This window comes from the organism of the source record quoted next, unplaced genomic scaffold (assembly GCF_019419815.1).
Source record: "Pyrus x bretschneideri cultivar Hongxiangsu unplaced genomic scaffold, Pyrus_bretschneideri_v1 Contig24, whole genome shotgun sequence".
Classification (NCBI taxonomy): domain Eukaryota; kingdom Viridiplantae; phylum Streptophyta; class Magnoliopsida; order Rosales; family Rosaceae; genus Pyrus; species Pyrus x bretschneideri.
In genome coordinates, this window is record NW_025999546.1 from 5303348 (window position 1) to 5323737 (window position 20390).

The 20390-nt window shown below is 39.6% G+C and overlaps 1 long non-coding RNA gene across 1 annotated transcript; it reads right to left on the reverse strand.

The window, feature by feature from the left end:
• Nucleotides 1-697: 697 nt before the first annotated feature.
• Nucleotides 698-2826, reverse strand: LOC108867144. The gene is made up of 4 exons (XR_007259040.1): nucleotides 2684-2826; nucleotides 2209-2389; nucleotides 1151-1575; nucleotides 698-1030 (listed from the first exon to the last, which is right to left on the reverse strand). It is a non-coding gene; the product is annotated as an uncharacterized LOC108867144 (long non-coding RNA).
• Between the last annotated feature and the right edge of the window lie 17564 nt (nucleotides 2827-20390).

Here is a 20390-nt window from a genome sequence, read left to right on the forward strand (position 1 = left end):
AAGAGGAAAGAGTTTCATCTTGTTTGTCTGCATTTCCGACTTCCTCTCCACCTTTTTCTTCCCCCTTTTTCTTCACCCACCCCCCCCCCCCCAAAAAAAAACCAACAAAAAAAAAAAAAAAGCCAAAACACTTGAAGATTTTATTTTGTCGTAGAATACCAAATTGTCTTTTGGTTGACAAAGAACATTTTGTTAGCCAGTAGTTTAGGTAAGAATAGGAACAATTCCACGACCTCACTACTAGTCTAATAGTTCTTCTTAATTAACTCAATATTGTAGCAAAATTTCAAATCCTTATGACAACAGCCAGTGCCAAAGGATGATCAACCAATTATCCCGTTTGGGTTTAGGTTCTGGGGTTGGTCCGAAAATTCCCTTGTAGATTTCTATTTGTTTCTGATAAACAACCTTGTCGTGTTCAGCAAGCAGACGTAACTCTCTTGCAATAGCTTTATCTTGAGGTGCAAATTTGCATGCCTCTAGAAAGTCTTCCCGCGCAACATCTGTCTGCCCAAGCTCTGCTCTGGCTTTTCCTCGTCTAAATAGCGCTTTGAAGTTAAGTTTGAACAACATGATGAAGCATGCACAGTAACATACCAAAGAGATCATAAGAGTCGCATAAGACCTAAAATTCGACTATTAACTGAAGAATTGTGCCCTTGAGCCTAGAAATTTTCATGGGTCCACACTAAGAACATTTTCATTTTCTACGGCAATCCAAAATGGCAGGTTAAAGTGAATGAATATTGAAACTTTTGGGATGCAGTTATGCTCACAAATAAACCAACAAACCCAACTTTCTAGTGTCTAATGATGAATAGCACAATCGCTGAACACACAAAATTAGATGACTTTCTTGTGATAGCATTACACTTACAATACTGCATTGTCCAATGGCTTCTTCATAACGCTTGCGCTTTATAAAAGACGCTGCCATGTTAAGGTGGCATGGATTTTTAACAGCCAAAGCCATGTCCCTGTAGTTCCCAAACAATTGGAACATGAAGTTGTCACCCATATACGCTATAGCCTGAGAAAACCCACTAGAATCTTGTCAGAGAGGAAATACAAAAAAGAGACTGGACAACTCAAAAGCTCATCAACCATAAATAAACTATGTAAGCATTACAAGCGCGTAACCATTTCATACCATTGCATGGCCTCCTCTAGTTTTTCCTCTTTAAATAAAGCATTTCCATCCATCTTTCTTCTATCTGCTGCTCCAATCCTTTCCTCCACAGTCATGTCACTACGAGCTTTCCCCTATGAAAGGAAAAACCCACAAATATGCATGTTACTATATTACCGAAGCAAATCCCTGGAAAAGAGATTCTGAAACTTCAATTGGTAACTACTTGGGAAGACATTTGAAAGCAAGTGAGCAACTTATTTCTTTGGTTTCATCAAATCCAATAAACTCAACTTCATATGATATATCTGCCAATGGTGGAACATTCGGAAAAGAAAAGCTCCTTTCTTTCCCATACCCCAACTCCCAGCCTACATGTAATAGGGCATGCTCTCCAGATTTCATGCTGGACACCCCAACAGCCAAGCTAGTCATTTCTTTGTTCTCTGTTGCAGTAACAAAAATACACTACTAAGAAGAAGTCCATTCCATTGAATACCCCTAGATAATGCTTAAATGCTTATGGACCCAAATAATCTGGAATGACAAGTAATTACAAATTACAGAGAACAAAAGCAATAAAGAAATCACAAACTAATTGCAGACTGAACAAGGAACATGCCAGGACTCGTTTGCATATACTTTGTATATATAAAAAGTAACAGACTACTCGGCAGGGCTAATACCTTTTCCTAAAATAATTTCAAGTGGTCGTTGTTCTTCCTATGTGTCCTCAAACTTGTGTCACGTGCTCTCAGTCCATTCCCGGTAAGCTACTATCACACATATGCCAATCACTCAATGATTGAAAAAACCAGAGTAAAAATTCACTGCAAGACATTTCTACATGTATCTTAGGCATCCCTTTTATAAACTTTAATGCATGCACATTTAATTCTCCTATATACATACACAACTTTGTGAACGTGGATGTTGTGTGTCTGTTTGCAAGCCACAAGCTCATTCATGTCTTACTACCATCCCATACTAACAAACACATGCACACACAACAATTCTCAGATTTTCAACTAAAACTACACAGCACAGCACTACCAAAAAGGAAACCACTTGACACTTACAGAAGCATGTTGAATACTTGGATGGTATTTGACCATGACCTTCCTTAATGATTTGATTTGTGACTTTCTCGTGAAGGATTTCCACCTTAGAATCAACTTTTGGGGGGCCATTAATCTTGTGAAGGTTCCCCACGAACGAAGGTACCATCTTCAGTTACTGTTTCATTTTCACCATCTTGACCTACAAACAAGATGAAAAGATGAGTAGTAGTCTATATTAATATATGATCGATAGAAGAATTGTTCTTGAAGAAAACATCTCCATGTATTCATTTAGTCCAACTAAATCACTCGAAACCCCGCTTATCAGGTTAATTTGACATTTAATTGAAGCTGAAAACCTACTACGAGTCTAAGATTTGACATATATTTGCTTTTACAGAAACCGAGTGTAGCTGAAAGATTTGATTGAGCGTAAAAAGTATGACTTAATACTTGAACCGGAAATTAAAGCCAAAAATAAGAAAAAACATACCGAGTAGTTGACTTTCCTGCTCAGCCTGCTCCCGAACATCCTCCATTACTTCAAGCTTCTATAATCCAATGGGTCTTCTCAAAATTCTACAAATACCCAAATCAAAGACGCAAAATTTAATGCAATTGCATTCGAATTCCAAAACAAAAATTAGGAAGGGTTTCGTTTTCTTTGTAATTTTCTCGGGAAACAAACAGAAAACGGAAAGTAGAAAAGGAAAGGGGTGTGCACCCTTTTTACTTCTCACGCTACTTGTTGATTTATGTTATTTGATCTTCTTCAATTCATCGGATCCGACGATCAAAAATTAAAAATATATGTAAGATCTAAAAATATATGTATGGATATTACACCCCAAGAAAAAAAGCGAGACTTACTTGTGTGATGAGATATAGATGAGAAGAGAGTAATAGAAAGACAAAATACGAGAATGTGAACATCTTATTTTAATTTTTAATAGCAATAAAAAGATAAAATAAGAGAATGTAAGGGAAAGAGATGGGAGGGGATGTGAATAGGAAGGGAGAGAATCATAGTCCAATAGAATCTATATTGTGTTTTGTTTCCAACAACCGAAGAAGATTGTAGAGAGAAACAAATTAATTAATTCATTAAGGTAGTGCTATCACACATCCATTTTTATCTCTCACACACGTCTTAGTTTTCAACCATCGGATTAAATGAATCAAAATATCAATAGCCAAAAATTAATAAAAGTATGTGAGAGGTAAAAATATGTATGTGAATATCACTTTCTTTAATTAATTATTCTTTCGAGTTTAAATCTCCTGTGCATAGTGATTTAGTATTAGAGTCTACTGATATTACTCTTCACTTCTAAATGAGAGGTCTTAGGTTATTAGGCTAAGCTTATTTCCCCACCCTCGTGCCCTTTAGTGTAAATAATATTATTTATTCAACAAAATCTGTTGTGCCCAAATAGCCTTTGCCTATCCATCTTCCTTTATTTGATATTCATGACGACAGTCTATTTATTTGATACATTTAGACACGAATGAAGGCAGCTACCCCCACTCAACCCTTTTTATCATGAAAAATGCTTCAACTAAAACTCTAAATTATCTGTATATTCAGAAATAAAGTCTTAGTCAAAATACACTTTCACATTCTATACTGTTTTTACCCTCATCCTTTTGAGCATGTCATTTTTCATTAGCTAATAAGTTACAATTTTAGTGTTCTAAGATCATCATCCAAAATTATGTTGTTAGACAATAAGTTGCCCCACTAGAATAGTATTTGATGTGTTATAAAGTAAGGAATCTTATCTAGACTAGTTTGAGTGTTAAGTCAAGTATTGTTAATTGTGATGTATAGAAGATCTATCCTTATCTTATGTAAAGGATAAAAAGGATGATGCCTCTTGTATCCAAATAGTTTTAGGTGAGGTTCGGGAGGGTTCCTTCTAAGCCTATAAATATGTGTGTATTCTATGTAAGTAGGCGGGCTTGAATGGAAATCGGTTCTTTGTATTAACTTCTCTTCTTGAGCAAATATCTTTGTTTGAGTCATCCTTGGTAATGATCCTGATTAGAGTAAACCCTTTGTTTTGGTGGTATCATGTAGGTGGCTCAAACATGGTTGTCCTCAAAGCTTGTGTATTCCTTCTTACTCAAATTCTTAGTATACTCTGCAGTTACAGCGAAAGCCTGATCTTTTGCATCAAAACTGAATCTCAGTAAAATTCTTTCCTCTTTTACACAAAATTAAGTAATTTTTATACACAAATTAACATGCTTTCACTTCACATTGAAGGTATGAAAATGAAATTTACCTATTTCACATCTTTATACTTTACATGAAAATTATCTCCCGCACGTTTTCTTTTTCACTAGTGAACGGTTGGGAAGAAAAAAAATGTGTGGGTGAGCAAAACTCTTACTTTACAATATCAAACATGTAAAGCGAGGGAGAGGCCAAAAGACGCATAAAATGAACCTCCCTATCAACCATTGATGAATAAATGAATGCAGTCGGTCAGTAGAGATATGAAGAGAAAACAAGGCTGGCTGAATCGGGAGCAAAACAAACTTGTTGCAGATACAACTGCCGCTCGCTCCAATGCTGTTAACACTGAATTTCTTATGTGCTACAAAGGCTATCGAACTTTCTCTACACGGATCAACAACCTGCAGCCTTTAAAAAGTTATCGTAGGGGCTTGATGCCGGTAGCTAAAAGTGTGGATAGGGCTGATACTCAGTTGTACAAATCATCGAAGAGCCATTGCCAACAGATTGGTTGAGTGAAATAGCACTTGATTCAAGGAATGGATTTCCACTCTGCGGTCCCAGATGGTTTTCGGAAACTCAGAATATGCTAAAAATACAGTATGCATGCATTGCAAAATAAAAGGATTGAATTTATAACTTTCCCATATAGTGTATGCTAAAGAAAATACCGTAGGACTGCCCAGCGGAACAACAGATAGAGTTTCCTTTTCCTGGTTGCAAGCATTAGAAAATCTAATCAAACTTTCTTGTCTCTGCCGGGAAACTATAAACGTCGACAACTTCTGTTGCTTCCCCATTTGAATGGCCTCACACTGGCCAGCCATTTCCATGTAAGGCATATTTGTAGCAGCTGAGACTGATAATCTTCCAACTTGATGTGTTGTCTCCAAAACCTGCACACGAATCGCTCTCTTACTGAGCACAATGTTCAACTTGATGTAATGTCCATTGATTTACGTATTTTCTGTCTGGTTTCTACAAAGGCCACAAACCAGGAACAGTGTGTGAGCGGCCTCACTTACCGAGTCTAAAAGCTGATCAACGCTTATTATGCTTAAACTTTCCACTGCAATTTTTGTGCCAGGGTGGGTTTGATTTTTCTATAGCAGAAGGTGACCTTAAAACATCCTCATCCTCAGATTTTTCTATAGCACAACTTGACCAGTGCGGTAAACAGTAGAAATCAAAGTTCTAGCCATAACCGTAATGTTAGAGATGTTTTCTAACATCACGGCCATCACGTCAAGAACACGACCATCTCCTACCTGCACAATATAAGAGCAATCAAACCTACCCTGTGAGACTACTTGTTCCATCTTTAAAGAAATGTACAGGATGTTACCATCACCTTATGTGTCAATTTATTTACAAGTTTGCCATTCCTTTAAAAACGAATATATCTGACCAGCGGTGCTTTTCTGCGTCGCTGGATGCTCCGCTTCGACTACTCCTTCTGCTTCTTCACCGCTTCTTCCCCTCTCGCTCCTCGTCTCGTCTGCTAAACGACGACCTTTTCGACGACATTCTCTCGCACCTACCCCGCTTATCCTTCGCATCAGCGGCGTGCGTTAGCAAATCTTGGAACCAAATCTGCAGCCGAATCCTCGCTAGCCCGAAGCTCGCCTCTGCTCTCTCTCTCTCTGCACCCCTCGCCTAAGGTTTGGTTTAGAGTCTAGACCCGTGTTCGGTTTCCGAGAAAATCACAAGCTCAAATTTTCAGCACATTTTCTCAAGTTTTGTGTTGGAATTGATAGGTTGCGGTGAAGGAGGTTATGGAGAAGGTTCTGGCTGGGCGGATACGGCCTCATTTCGTTTTGGCTGATATTGGAAGTGGGTTTGGATTGTATGGCATTTCCAAGTTTGTATGTGATCTTGCTCATATAAACCCCTTAATCTTAATTAGTATATCTGAGCACGGTGAAATTTTTGTATGATTTATTTTTTTTTTATTTTTTTATTTTTTTAGGTTTTGTGGATTTTAGATATTTTTCTGTGAAAGCATTGATTTTTATATGATTTTTTATTGTGGGTTTTGATTGTTTGGTTATTTATTTGGGTATTTGAGCTGCTGTATGCTCGGAGTGAGAACCTTTTCGCCCATTCCTATAAGCCAGTCCGGCCTAGCCATAATCCAGTCAGGATCTTTTCAACAGCATCCTCTGGCAATTCAAATAAAATCCCCTCACCCATTATATTTGAGAATCTTTTTCTGATGGAGTTTGTGATGTTTTGCCGAATAGGGTTGAAATCCATTGGCTTGAAGACAATGGCATCATCAATAGTATCCGGTAATTCCCGGCGATCAAAGTCTAATGGCAATAGGTGCATTGATTATCAAACCCTAATTTTAACTATTTGGATCATTGTGGATTTGGGGTGGGTTTGTTTTGTTTTTGTTTTAACTTTTTAAAATTGTGTTACTTCTATTTGCTGTATATTGGCTGATGGGTTTCAGTGTATTTTTTGTTTTGTTGACTGGATTTCGCCATGTCGGATTGGTTTTGTTTGCTGCGATTGGTGAGGCTTATGTTATTGTTGATGGGTTTGGTTAACAGGGTTTTCATTCCTTTTCAGATTTGTTTCAACACACTTCTCGAAATTTGCAGGATGCTATGGTGTTATTTTCTATTATCTAATCAAATGGACTATTTAATTTCAATAGTTTGAGGGCTCCGACCGCAACACACAGCAGCAGCGATGGGATAGGGGAAGTGGCACCAAGTGATGCAGAACCTTTTCGGTGATCTGAAGAGGAAGAGGAAGAGGTTGATTCCGAGCACGAGTCTAATCCCCAGCTCAATTCTGTATGATCCTCTAATTTATAGTTTCCTTTCTATTCTTATTCCAAAAGTATGTTTGGAAATGATTAGGATTTCAATTTTTGCTTTAATCTTAAGCTGAAGGAAGATATAGGTTGTGGTTTTGTTAATGGCAGTGGATGATTTGATGAAAGTATGTATCTTGGGGATTTTTTTTGCTTGCAGTTGTTTAGGCCCGGACTGAAGAAATTTTGTGGAATGAGATTCTTATGAGTAGTCAATTTTAGTGGGATTGTTCTTTTAATCTGGATAACGAATGATGTCCTTTTCCTATTTGGTCTGTACTTTGATGTTGTAGCAGATCTGGAATTTTGTGAAATGTTCTTTATTGAGAATGAAGTGCCACAAATTGAAAACAAATAAAAAAAAATTGCATGTCTTCTGATTAGAAATATAGAATTGATTTTAAATTATTTTCTTGACTCTTTGGTTCGGATGTGCTTTACGGATAAGTCAAGGGTTTACAAGATATTTTTTGTTGTTTTCTCTGGGTTACTCTGCTTTTACTCCTTTAAACGGGGGGTGTTATCATTTTCTCTCTTTTTTCATATCTGTCTTGCCATTTGACTAGGGATGTATGATAGGAGCATATTTAGGCGACTTACTTAGCTTGTTTTCGTGCATCTATGTTGTTAATTCATAGTTGTTTTAGTAGTTTAAGCCATTTTCGTGTGTTTTTAGGTTCATATGGCTAAGGAAGCAAAAAGATGCATTTTGGAGCATTTTGGAGCAAAATTGGGCTTGGAATGGATAACATATTTTTGGAGCCAAAGTGTTGGACGAATTTGAAAGCCTTGTATGCACTTTGGACATAAAACAAAGGGCCTAGCCCAATCAAACAATCCTTTGAGCCATGCAAAACCTCTAGCCCAATCAACAAGCCTTAGCCACATGCATTCACATGCATCACAACCCCAAAACCATCAAGAAACACCCATTCACACACACATGCACTCACATGCATTCACATGCATTTCCACCTTCCTACTTCATCATTTCACCACATTCTCCCTCTTTAACTCACATGCACCCAAACAAAGCCAACCTAGCTAACCCTACATGCATTATTTATTCACTCTTCATCATTGCATTCATCACCAAAGAACTCCCCATCATTGCCATGCATTCCCCCTAATTCCATCCATCTTCTACATCTTTCCAACCTAGCCACATCCTTTAATCATCCCCCCTTTAAGTTATGATTTTATTTCCTAACCCTACATGCATTATTTATTAACTTTTCATCATGCATCCACATTCATTCCAACACAAAACACACACATGCACTTATTCTTTCATCATTGCACCACCAATTCACCCACATGCATTTCCAACCATTCACACCCCTTTAATCATTCTCCTAGCTATCATTCACATGCTCTCCCATCCATTCTCTCCCTATATGTTCCCTCCACTACTCCTATAAATACCCTTGCATTCATTCATTCATTCATCATCTCATTTCATACACAACACACCACAAACACTTCCATCTTCTCCCTAGCCGTGAGTTTTTCTTCCATTTTTCCTCCATTTCTTCCATTTCCATAATCCCCTAATCCATTCAACACACCTACAACATCCCTTAGTTCTTGTGCCACAATAAAGAGGAAGATAAGAGGGCCTAAACGTTCATACAATTCACGTTTGAGTTGTTGGAATGTTTACGCGTTTCTTTGATTTCAAGGTTTAAATTCAATTCTCTTTGTTTTGTAATATGAGGAATGGAAGATAAGAGGGCCTAAACGTTTATACAATTCACGTTTGAGTTGTTGGAATGTTTAGGTGTTTCTTTGATTTCAAAGTTATGAGGAACTAAACCCTTTTTAGCTAGGGGTGATTTCAATACCATGATTATTTATGTAATATGAATTGATGAATTCCGGTTATGAACTCTTGATTCGTGAATGCAATTGGCTTAACTATTTGATGATTAACTTATTTGTGTTTGTTGATTGAGGGTCGACACTTAATTAGCATGCATGAATATGTGGCTAAAGTTTAAGAAGGTTTCACATAATCGTTACTAACTTATACTTGAAAGTAGTGAAGGTCGCTTGTCACGATCGCGTTAAGTTTAATTTTTAGCATGAGTAACATGATGTCATAGTTGCAAGTGCTTTGTCAATGCTTATGGTTTTCATTATTCTTAATGATCTTCGATTGTATCTCTATTATGATGACATGTAGGGAACTTTTGAGAATGTTTTGGGTTGTCGAATGATGCCATCCAATCCAATAATATAAGGAAAATCTGAGGGTTAACTAGTGATGTCACGGTTAATTTGGGGTATTGTCGTTCATAATTCAATGAAGGAATAACTGGAAATTGATTCATATGCATAAATATCATGTGCGGAGAAAGAACCTCTAGCTAATTCACCAACCATCTTATTTCATCAATTACATTCTTGTTTCGTTATTTCAATTTTCATCAAACCTCAATCCCCCTTTTGCTTTAATGTGCAATATAGTTAGAAATCAATTTAGTTTGTGTTTTTAAAGCATTTTGATTCTTTTGGTTTGTCTTAATGTTTTAACGTTTAGTTTCACATTCTTTGAGTCTAGTTTAACGTTTTATTTTGTTTTTACGTTTTAGTTTAAATTCGTCCAAATCCAATCCCCCCCTATTTCGTTGAAGTCTTAGTCTTAATCTTTCTTATTTTTAGTTTTGCTTTCTTCGAGCATTAAATAGTGTTTTATATTATGTTTTTATGTTTTTAAGTCAATTTAGAAGGTTTTAGCAAGCCCTCCTAATCCCCGGTCTAGAACGATCCCTCACTTATCCATTCTACTACAATTGTCAAACGAGGGTTTAATTTGAGTGTCAAGTAATTCTCGCATCAAATTTTGGCGCCGTTGCCGGGGATTAGCAACTTTGCTAATCCCTTGTCTTTATCTTTATTTTTATTTTTTTTGTTTTTCGTGCATTCTTATTTCAGATTCTTAGTTTGTTTGTTTTCTTGTTTTTCAGGTACTGTGTATGACTCGTAGCTCTCGGCCTATTATAGAGAACATCTCCGACTTTGACGGTGATTTTGAACGCACTTTGAGGAGAACGAGGAGTCAACAAGAGCCACCACAACCTCCACCACAACCTGGGCTTGAAGAAGACGAAGTAGGTGGAGAAGAAAAGCCCACGGATCAGATTTTTGAAGGAGAACAAGCCATGGCAGCAGATAATAGAACCATCAAGGAGCTTTCGGCCTCGGGTTTGGATAATGCATTGCCTCTTTGTATCCAATACCCCACGGCTGCAGAGGGGAAGACTGAGGTGTTTGAACTCAAATCCAGTTTGTTACACCATATTCCGAAGTTCCATAGCTTGTCTATGGAAGACCCCAACAAACACTTGAAGGAGTTCGAGGTGGTTTGTTCGAGCATGACCCCCGTCACTGTGGATGGGAGTATATTGATGATGAAGGCCTTTCCATTTTCACTTATGGACAAGGCCAAAGATTGGCTCTACGAACTAGCCCCGGGAACTGTGACTTCGTGGGAGAGTATGAAGCGTGCTTTCTTGGAGAAATTCTTCCCTACTTCGAGAGTGATTCTCCTACGGAAGAAAATTAGTGGTATTCAACAGAATCATGGTGAGACATTCCCGGCTTATTATGAGCGCTTCAAGGGCCTTGTAGCTTCATGTCCTCAACATCAAATGAAGGAAGAACTTCTCCTTCAATATTTCTATGAGCGCCTCCTTCCTATCGAACGTCAAATGCTTGATGCATCAGCGGGAGGAGCATTGGTGGACAAAACACCAAGGGATGCCAAGGTTCTCATAGCCAACCGAGCGCTCAACGCTCAACAATATGAAGGAGTGGGCCAAAGGGAAGCCCCACGGCAACAAAGTGTAAATGAGGTTAGTGCTATTTCTGAAATTCAATCACAACTTGCTAATCTTACTTCTCTTGTTTCTCAGGTTGTGATTGGTCCAAAAGCACAAGAACACCAAGTTTGTGGCGTGTGCTCAATTCAAGGGCATCCATCCGACAAGTGCCCTCAACTAATCGAGAATGGTGGGTGGGAATCTGCCAATGCAATTGGTTTCCAAGGACAAAATCAAAACAACCCATACTCGAACACTTACAATGCCGGATGGAGGGACCATCCAAACTTCAAATGGAGGGAACCACAACAAGCTGCCCAACAAGGAGGATTTAGGCTAAACCCCTCTGGTTTTTATTCCAAGCCGTATGCACCCCAACAATCCCAACAACCTTCGGCATCATCTCATTCAGGTACGTCCTTGGAAAGTAATCAAGCTATGCAATTACTAACCTCTATTTCGCAGGGGTTGCAAAATCAAAACAATCGGATAGAAAATAACGAGAAGGAGATGATGGATATGAAGAAACAAATAGGGCAGATTTCTGAGTTCCTTGGACAGATTAGAGAGCAAGGAAAGCTTCCTAGCTCAACCACAGTCAATCCAAAGGGAGGATTCGAATCCGCCAAGGCCATCACCCTAAGGAGTGGAAAAGAAGTTGGGACCGAGCCAAACAATCCCAAATCTGCCCAGAAAGTAGATGAAGAGATGACACAACCTGAGGAAGTGTCTAGCTCACCCACGGAAAGAGTGAAAAACCCAATGCCGCAGGCCCCCAATCACCCTAACTCGGCCAAATCAGGTAATTTAAATTCAAATTCATGTACTTCACGTCCTAATCTGCCCAATGTACCTTTTCCTCGCAGGTTCATGCAAGAAAAAAAGGAAGAAAGCGAGAAGGACATTCTTGAAACGTTCCGGAAGGTGCAAGTGAACATACCGCTTCTCGATGCAATCAAACAGGTTCCAAAGTATGCTAAATTCCTCAAGGACCTATGCAATACAAAGAGAAGAAGGGCAAACAAAGAGGTAGTGAAGGTAAGCGAGAATGTGTCCGCTGTTTTGCAACGTAAACTGCCTACCAAGTGCAAAGACCCCGGTAGTTTCACGATTCCTTGTGTGATTGGACATAATCGTTTTGAACATGCCATGCTTGATTTAGGTGCATCCATAAATGTTATGCCTTATTCTATTTATGCATCTATGAATTTGGGTGAATTAAAACAAGATGGTGTAATTATACAACTGGCCGATCGTTCTAACGCGTATCCAAAAGGAGTTTTGGAAGATGTGCTTGTGCAGGTGAACCATTTAATTTTTCCGGCTGATTTCTACGTCCTAGACATGGAGGATTCAGCCCATTCTACATCTTTGCCGATTCTCCTTGGTAGGCCATTCATGAAGACGGCCCGAACGAAGATTGATGTATACAAAGGCACATTGACAATGGAATTCGATGGGGAAGTGATTGATTTTAATATTTCTGAAACTATGAGATATCCCGTTGATGACCATTCTTGTTTTTCCATTGATGTTATCGATTCTTTGGCGCAGGTATACCTTGAAGAATTGAACGAGGACGCCCTGGAAACAACCATCACTAAGGCCATAGAATGCAAAAATGACGGATTTGGGCCAATGCAAGGCCACGGCAAGGAGGAGGAATTCTTTGCCATGGGTTCTAGTGAAGAAATAATTGAGGTTGTGGCAGCCCTTGAGTCATTGCCACAACAATATGGTAAGGTTCCACTCTCACTTTCAAATTCAGTTTCCACTAAGATGCTACCTTCTGTTGTTCAGGCACCATCGCTTGAACTTAAGCCGTTGCCGGACCATTTGAAATATGTGTTTTTGGGAGAAGGCAAAACATTGCCCGTCATCATTTCATCAAGTCTCACGGCAATGGAGGAGGAGAAGCTTGTGAGGGTGCTGCGAGAAAAAAACGACCATAGGGTGGACTTTGGCCGACATTAAAGGAATAAGCCCTACCACATGTATGCACCGTATACTTCTTGAGGAGGGGACTAAGCCATCCCGAGAGGCTCAACGCCGTCTCAACCCGCCGATGATGGAAGTAGTGAAGAAGGAAATAATCAAGCTTTTGGATTGCGGAGTGATCTACCCTATCTCCGATAGCCGTTGGGTCTCTCCAGTTCAAGTCGTTCCCAAGAAGTCCGGAGTAACTGTTATCAAGAATGATGAGAATGAGCTCGTGCCTACACGCATTCAGACTGGATGGCGAGTATGTATCAATTACCGGAAGCTAAATGCCATGACTAGGAAAGATCACTTTCCTCTGCCATTCATCGACCAGATGCTCGAAAGGTTAGCCGGTCATGCTTTTTACTGTTTTCTTGATGGATACTCTGGATATAACCAAATTGTGATAGCCCCGGATGATCAAGAGAAGACCACATTCACATGTCCCTTTGGAACATTTGCTTATCGTCGCATGCCATTTGGCTTATGCAACGCACCGGCCACTTTCCAAAGGTGTATGGTAAGTATATTTTCCGATTTTGTTGAAAAGATCATTGAGGTTTTCATGGATGATTTCAGTGTGTTTGGGAATTCATTTGATAATTGCTTGGATAATCTGACCTTAATTTTGAAACGATGTGTTGAATCTAACCTTGTCTTGAATTGGGAGAAATGTCACTTTATGGTGAAACAAGGTATAGTTTTAGGACATATTGTTTCAGAAAAAGGAATTGAAGTAGATAAATCGAAAATAGACCTTATACGTCACTTACCCTTTCCTACTTCGGTTAGAGAGGTACGTTCGTTTCTTGGCCATGCAGGGTTCTATAGGCGTTTTATCAAGGACTTCTCCAAGATGTCCAACCCTCTTTGCCGATTGCTTCAAAAAGATGTGTCATTCAAGTTTGATGAAGAGTGTAATTCGGCATTTAACCAACTCAAGGAGAAGCTAGTCTCGGCCCCCATTATTGTACCTCCAGATTGGAGCCTTCCGTTCGAGCTCATGTGCGATGCATTCGACTATGCATTAGGAGCTGTTCTAGGACAAAGAAGAGACAAGCGGCCGCATGCCATATACTATGCCTCTCGGACTCTCGATGATGCCCAATTGAACTACTCCACGACGGAAAAAGAACTTCTAGCTATGGTTTTTGCTTTAGATAAATTCCGTTCATATTTAATTGGTACTAAAGTAATCGTTTATTCTGATCATGCAGCTTTGAGGTACTTGCTCACGAAAAATGAAGCAAAGCCAAGGCTTATCCGTTGGATTCTTCTTCTTCAAGAATTTGATATTGAAATCTGGGATAAGAAAGGAAGCGAGAATGTAGTGGCTGACCATTTAAGCCGAATGATCCACGAGGAGCATGAACATGCCGTACCTATCCCTGAAACTTTTCCCGATGAGCAGCTGCTATCCATTGAGGTAAGTGAACCATGGTATGCAGATTTAGTGAATTACTTGGTGGTTAAACAATTTCCAAATGAACTAAACAAGCACCAACGTGATAAGCTTAAAAATGATGCACGTTTCTATGTTTGGGATGACCTTTATTTGTGGAAGTATTGCTCAGATCAAATTGTACGTAGATGTGTGCATGATTCTGAATTTCACTCAATTCTAAGCTTTTGTCACACATATGCATGTGGTGGTCATTTTGGCACACAACGCACTGCCCTCAAGGTTCTAGAGTGTGGTTTTTATTGGCCGACTATATTTAGGGATGCTAGAACCTGTTGTATGTCTTGTGATCGTTGCCAACGAATGGGTAACATAGGTACCAAGGACCAAATGCCACAAACCCCTGTCTTTAATGTTGAAATTTTTGATGTTTGGGGCATTGATTTCATGGGCCCTTTCCCTCCATCTTATGGTTTCACTTATATCTTGCTAGCCGTTGATTATGTTTCTAAATGGGTGGAAGCAAAAGCCACCCGTACTAACGATTCTAAGGTGGTTGCATATTTCGTGAAAACTAACATTTTTGCTAGGTTTGGAATGCCGAGAGTAATCATAAGTGATGGAGGGTCTCACTTTTGCAATCGGACCATTGAGGCGTTGCTAAGAAAGTACCATGTCAACCATAAGGTCTCCACACCTTACCATCCTCAAACAAATGGCCAAGCCGAGGTGTCTAACCGAGAAATCAAACAAATTTTGGAGAAGACCGTTGGACCAACAAGGAGGGATTGGAGCTTACGTTTAGATGATGCACTGTGGGCATATCGTACGGCGTACAAAACACCCATTGGGATGTCACCTTTTCGGCTCGTCTATGGTAAGCCATGTCATTTGCCCGTAGAGTTAGAGCACAAGGCACATTGGGCCGTGAAGACTTTCAACATGGACATAGATGCAGCGGGAGTTCATAGGAAGCTCTAATTGAATGAACTTGAGGAGATTCGGAATGAAGCCTATGAGAATGCCCGGATGTACAAAGCCAAGACCAAAGCATTCCATGATAAAATGATTCGAACCAAGACCTTCACAGTTGGGCAGAAAGTGTTACTTTTCAACTCTCGCCTACGTTTGTTTCCTGGTAAGTTGCGTTCTAAATGGATTGGCCCGTTTGTTGTTACTAACGTTTTACCTTATGGTGCAGTCCACATAAAAAGCTTAAGGAATGGCGTAGAATTCAAGGTGAATGGGCATCGATTGAAGTCATATTACGAGCATGGTGTGGGGCAAGTGGTGGAAGACATTCCTTTCCATTCCGTGAGCTCAAATGAAGATTGAAGAGAGTACTCGTCTGGCTGTACGACGTTAAAGCAAGCGCTACTTGGGAGGCAACCTAATACAGTAAATAAAACTTTTGCTTGTTCATTGATGTTTTTCGATAAATTACAATTGTGTCTAAACATGGCAGAAAGATGGAGCCTTTACAAAGGTTGTGTACGTGAGGCCCCACTACGTGGCAACACTCTCGGAGCAGGAGGCATCGGAGCAGGAGGCATCGGAGCAGGAGGTATCGGAGCAAGAGGCATCGGAGCAGGAGGCATAGGAGCGGGAGGCACCGAAGATAGATCATTCAAGGCCCCAAACCTTGGTGGAACGCTGGATGACCCAGGAAAGAGGTGCCTCTGGAAGAAAGCTGCAAACCGTTGACGGTCATCAAGCTCATCAAGCTTCCTCTTCATGCCTGTTGAATAATTGTTGGCAAGCACGTGCAAACTTCGGTTCTCGTACTTAAGCTGTTTGATCTCCTGTTTAAGACTCTCCACCTCCGCCATCAAGGATTCAACCTGTCGGGAGCGAGCAAGAAGGCGTTGGCCCATGTTGGACACAGAGCCAGCACACTGAACACTTAGAGCCAGGGATTCTTGAACGGCCAACTCATCGGACCGTCCTGAAAGCAACTGACTGTCTTTGGGAGTGAGGAGGTTCCGAGCCACTATCGTAGCCGTTGTGGGATCCGTCATCACAGAGTCCTCATCTGTAAGAGGGTCATGGGAAGATAAGAAAGACGGGCACCATACCTTACCCTGACGAGACGCGACCGGATCACTGCTTAGACTCAAATCTAAGCAAAGGTTCGATGGGTTGGATGAGCTAACCATTGTTCACGAAGTTAAAAAAGAAGGGGTGGACGGAGTAGATTTTCAAAGGGCCGGAGACGAGTTTCAAGAATGGAAAATCTTCAGAGTGTGTAAGTTGGCGGTGATCGATAGCTCTATAAAAAGCCAAGGCAACGCGTCCACCGATCAAAAAGCCTCGGCTTTTCAGAAAACGCGTTCAACACGTGGAGGCCATCATCGCAACTACACGTCTTTAGCCGACAAGCGCAAAGTTCGGCGACGCTTTATCTGCTTTTCAGAAAACGCGTGCAGCTTTATCAAAGAGGCGTCTTCAAAGATCGAAGAGTCGTCACTATTCCAAAAAGCCGGATTTGCGGGATTAAAATGTTTGTCGACAACGGTAAAAGAACAGTATCACCACTTGCTATTGAATTCCCTATAAATGTCAACCTTCATTTTTTTTGGCAAGACAGAATTGAAGAAAATGCCCAACTCTGTCTCACCTCTGAGGGCGCACTCCCAGCAAAGCCTTTCGAAATACTCAAGTCTTTCTTCTTCCCCAAAGATGATACCAGATGCCTGGAGTACAGATGACCCAGGAGGAAACAGCACCACAAATACATGTGCTGATTCATTCACCGCTTCTTCAAAAGCAAAGGTATCTCATATCATCAAGGGCAAAAGCAAAGGTATCTCATATCATGCTCTTTCCCTGTCTTTTCCTTTGTCCTTGATATTACTTGCATAGCAAAGTGAAAGAAGCAATCAGCCGGCACTTGGAGTCTATCTGGACTCTATTTCCTGGTTGCTTACCTAGCTTTGCTGAGCTATCCTCTAACCCTCTTCAATACGAATTGGAGAGATTGAACAAAGAAACAGATAAGAGGAGGAAGCTCAGATCTTCGGGGGAGACCAAAGGAAGCCTGCTGCCCAGTTCAAGAGTAGCACAAAGGAAAATCAACGATGGGAGCAGCGCAGTTCAAGAGTAAGCCTATGGAATCACAAAGATCCAAGCCTCACTGCAATCACCAAGGAGAAGATGGAACGAACACTCCATAACCAGATTTGCATCTCTAAACTCTTCTCTTTGTTAGATACATTCTGCCATGTTTAGTATGTTTAATTGTTGTTTATATGTTTGCTTGTGTTTAGTGTGGTTTTTAACATTGAGGACAATGTTTGATTTAAGTGTGGGGGAGTTTCTAAAGTGTTTTGATGCAAATTCGTAGGGTTTTATCCACCATAACTTCAAATGTTGTTTCTTGCTGTTTTTAAGTGTGTTTAGTGTGTTTTGACTTAAAAATTCGAAAATCAAATAAAAATTTGAAAAACATGTTTTGAAAAGCCTAAAAAGAGTGTTTTGAGTCATTTTTGTGTTGTAGGTCACCTTCCAACACAATGATAAGGATTTGGTTTCTAATTGCATGACTGTTAAAAAGAGTTATAAACATGGAGAAAAGTTTGATTTACTCTTGGTATATGCTTGGTTATGGTTATAATGTATGACTTCACATGCAATCATAAAAGAAAAAAATTAGTTATGTAACATGCTTGAAGGAAGGAACTCAAACAAACGCTACAACCCTGAGAGACTTGAGCCTATAACGTTCTTTGGAGAGTATAATCTGTGATTTCTTGTTTTCCAAAGTTGTTGCATGATCTCATTATTCTTTGCTTGGTTACTATTTAGAAGGCGTTTCATCATATAGTTCCAAATGCTAGAACTCATGCCCATTTCATTCAAAGCATGTTATTGATTTGCATAACATATATCAAGATGAAGTTGTGTAGTTGCCACCATAGCCAAATAGCCTCACTTCCCATATTTCGTATATGTTGTAAGTTTTACCCCCGTTGAGCCATGTTAGCCCATGTTCTTTGTTAACCCACTTTATCCTCACCTAACCTAGAATATGACCGTCCTTACCCTTGTTCTTGAAGCATAGTAAGCAATGAATTCCTTTTGATTAAGGTATTGCAGAAAATAAGTGTGGGGGAAAGAGTGTTTATGTGAGTTGATGTGCCATAGGCACGGCCAAAAAGAAAGAAAGAAAAAAAGAAAAAAAAAAAAAAAAAAAAGAGTTGAAAAGTATTGTTGGTTGAAGTAAGGGCCTAAAACAATAAATTAGGCCCTAAGAGTTGTTGAATCTCCCCCTTATGTCTAAAAGTTGATTTCTGCATGCCAAGTGAATTCTAAGCCTTAATTTCATTACTTTGCTTGCTATTGTTTAAAGAACTTTTGTTTATCCCTACCTTTCCTTGTGAGCCAATATCCCAAGCCCCGTTACAACCCTTAACTTCTATCTTGAGTGTTGTGCATTTCAATTGTGGAGTTTGAATTTGGTATGAGCATATGGTGTCACTGGTTCTCGCGTCTAAGTAGTAGCATTCCATTCATGAGATCATATCTAAACATGCTTATTAACTCCAGAAATTGCGTTCTTTGTGATACATATATGTGAGTGTTCGTTTTCATGTTTACATCAATCTTCTCACATATGACTAGATTAGGGTGTGTAGTTAGAAAATCTGAGTGAAAATCGAGTGCATATCTTGTAAGGAATTGAGCAAATTCTCTAAGGCATGTTACTACATTCAAAACATGGTTTTAAATGCTTAATTGTGAAATAGTATGTGGTGACTATGATTAAGAATGTACTTAAGTGTGAAGATGACTAAAATCTGTGGGAATGATGATTTTTAACATGTCATGTGCATTGGAAATCCCTAAGACGGTTGTTGGAAGGTTTAGGTTGTGTTTTACTTGTTTAGTGTCGTTTTGTTTGTTTGTTATTATTTTGTTTTGCTCGAGGACTAGCAAAAACTAAGTGTGGGGGAATTTGATAGGAGCATATTTAGGCGACTTACTTAGCTTGTTTTCGTGCATCTATGTTGTTAATTCATAGTTGTTTTAGTAGTTTAAGCCATTTTCGTGTGTTTTTAGGTTCATATGGCTAAGGAAGCAAAAAGATGCATTTTGGAGCATTTTGGAGCAAAATTGGGCTTGGAATGGATAGCATATTTTTGGAGCCAAAGTGTTGGACGAATTTGAAAGCCTTGTATGCACTTTGGACATAAAACAAAGGGCCTAGCCCAATCAAACAATCCTTTGAGCCATGCAAAACCTCTAGCCCAATCAACAAGCCTTAGCCACATGCATTCACATGCATCACAACCCCAAAACCATCAAGAAACACCCATTCACACACACATGCACTCACATGCATTCACATGCATTTCCACCTTCCTACTTCATCATTTCACCACATTCTCCCTCTTTAACTCACATGCACCCAAACAAAGCCAACCTAGCTAACCCTACATGCATTATTTATTCACTCTTCATCATTGCATTCATCACCAAAGAACTCCCCATCATTGCCATGCATTCCCCCTAATTCCATCCATCTTCCACACCTTTCCAACCTAGCCACATCCTTTAATCATCCCCCCTTTAAGTTATGATTTTATTTCCTAACCCTACATGCATTATTTATTAACTTTTCATCATGCATCCACATTCATTCCAACACAAAACACACACATGCACTTATTCTTTCATCATTGCACCACCAATTCACCCACATGCATTTCCAACCATTCACACCCCTTTAATCATTCTCCTAGCTATCATTCACATGCTCTCCCATCCATTCTCTCCCTATATGTTCCCTCCACTACTCCTATAAATACCCTTGCATTCATTCATTCATTCATCATCTCATTTCATACACAACACACCACAAACACTTCCATCTTCTCCCTAGCCGTGAGTTTTTCTTCCATTTTTCCTCCATTTCTTCCATTTCCA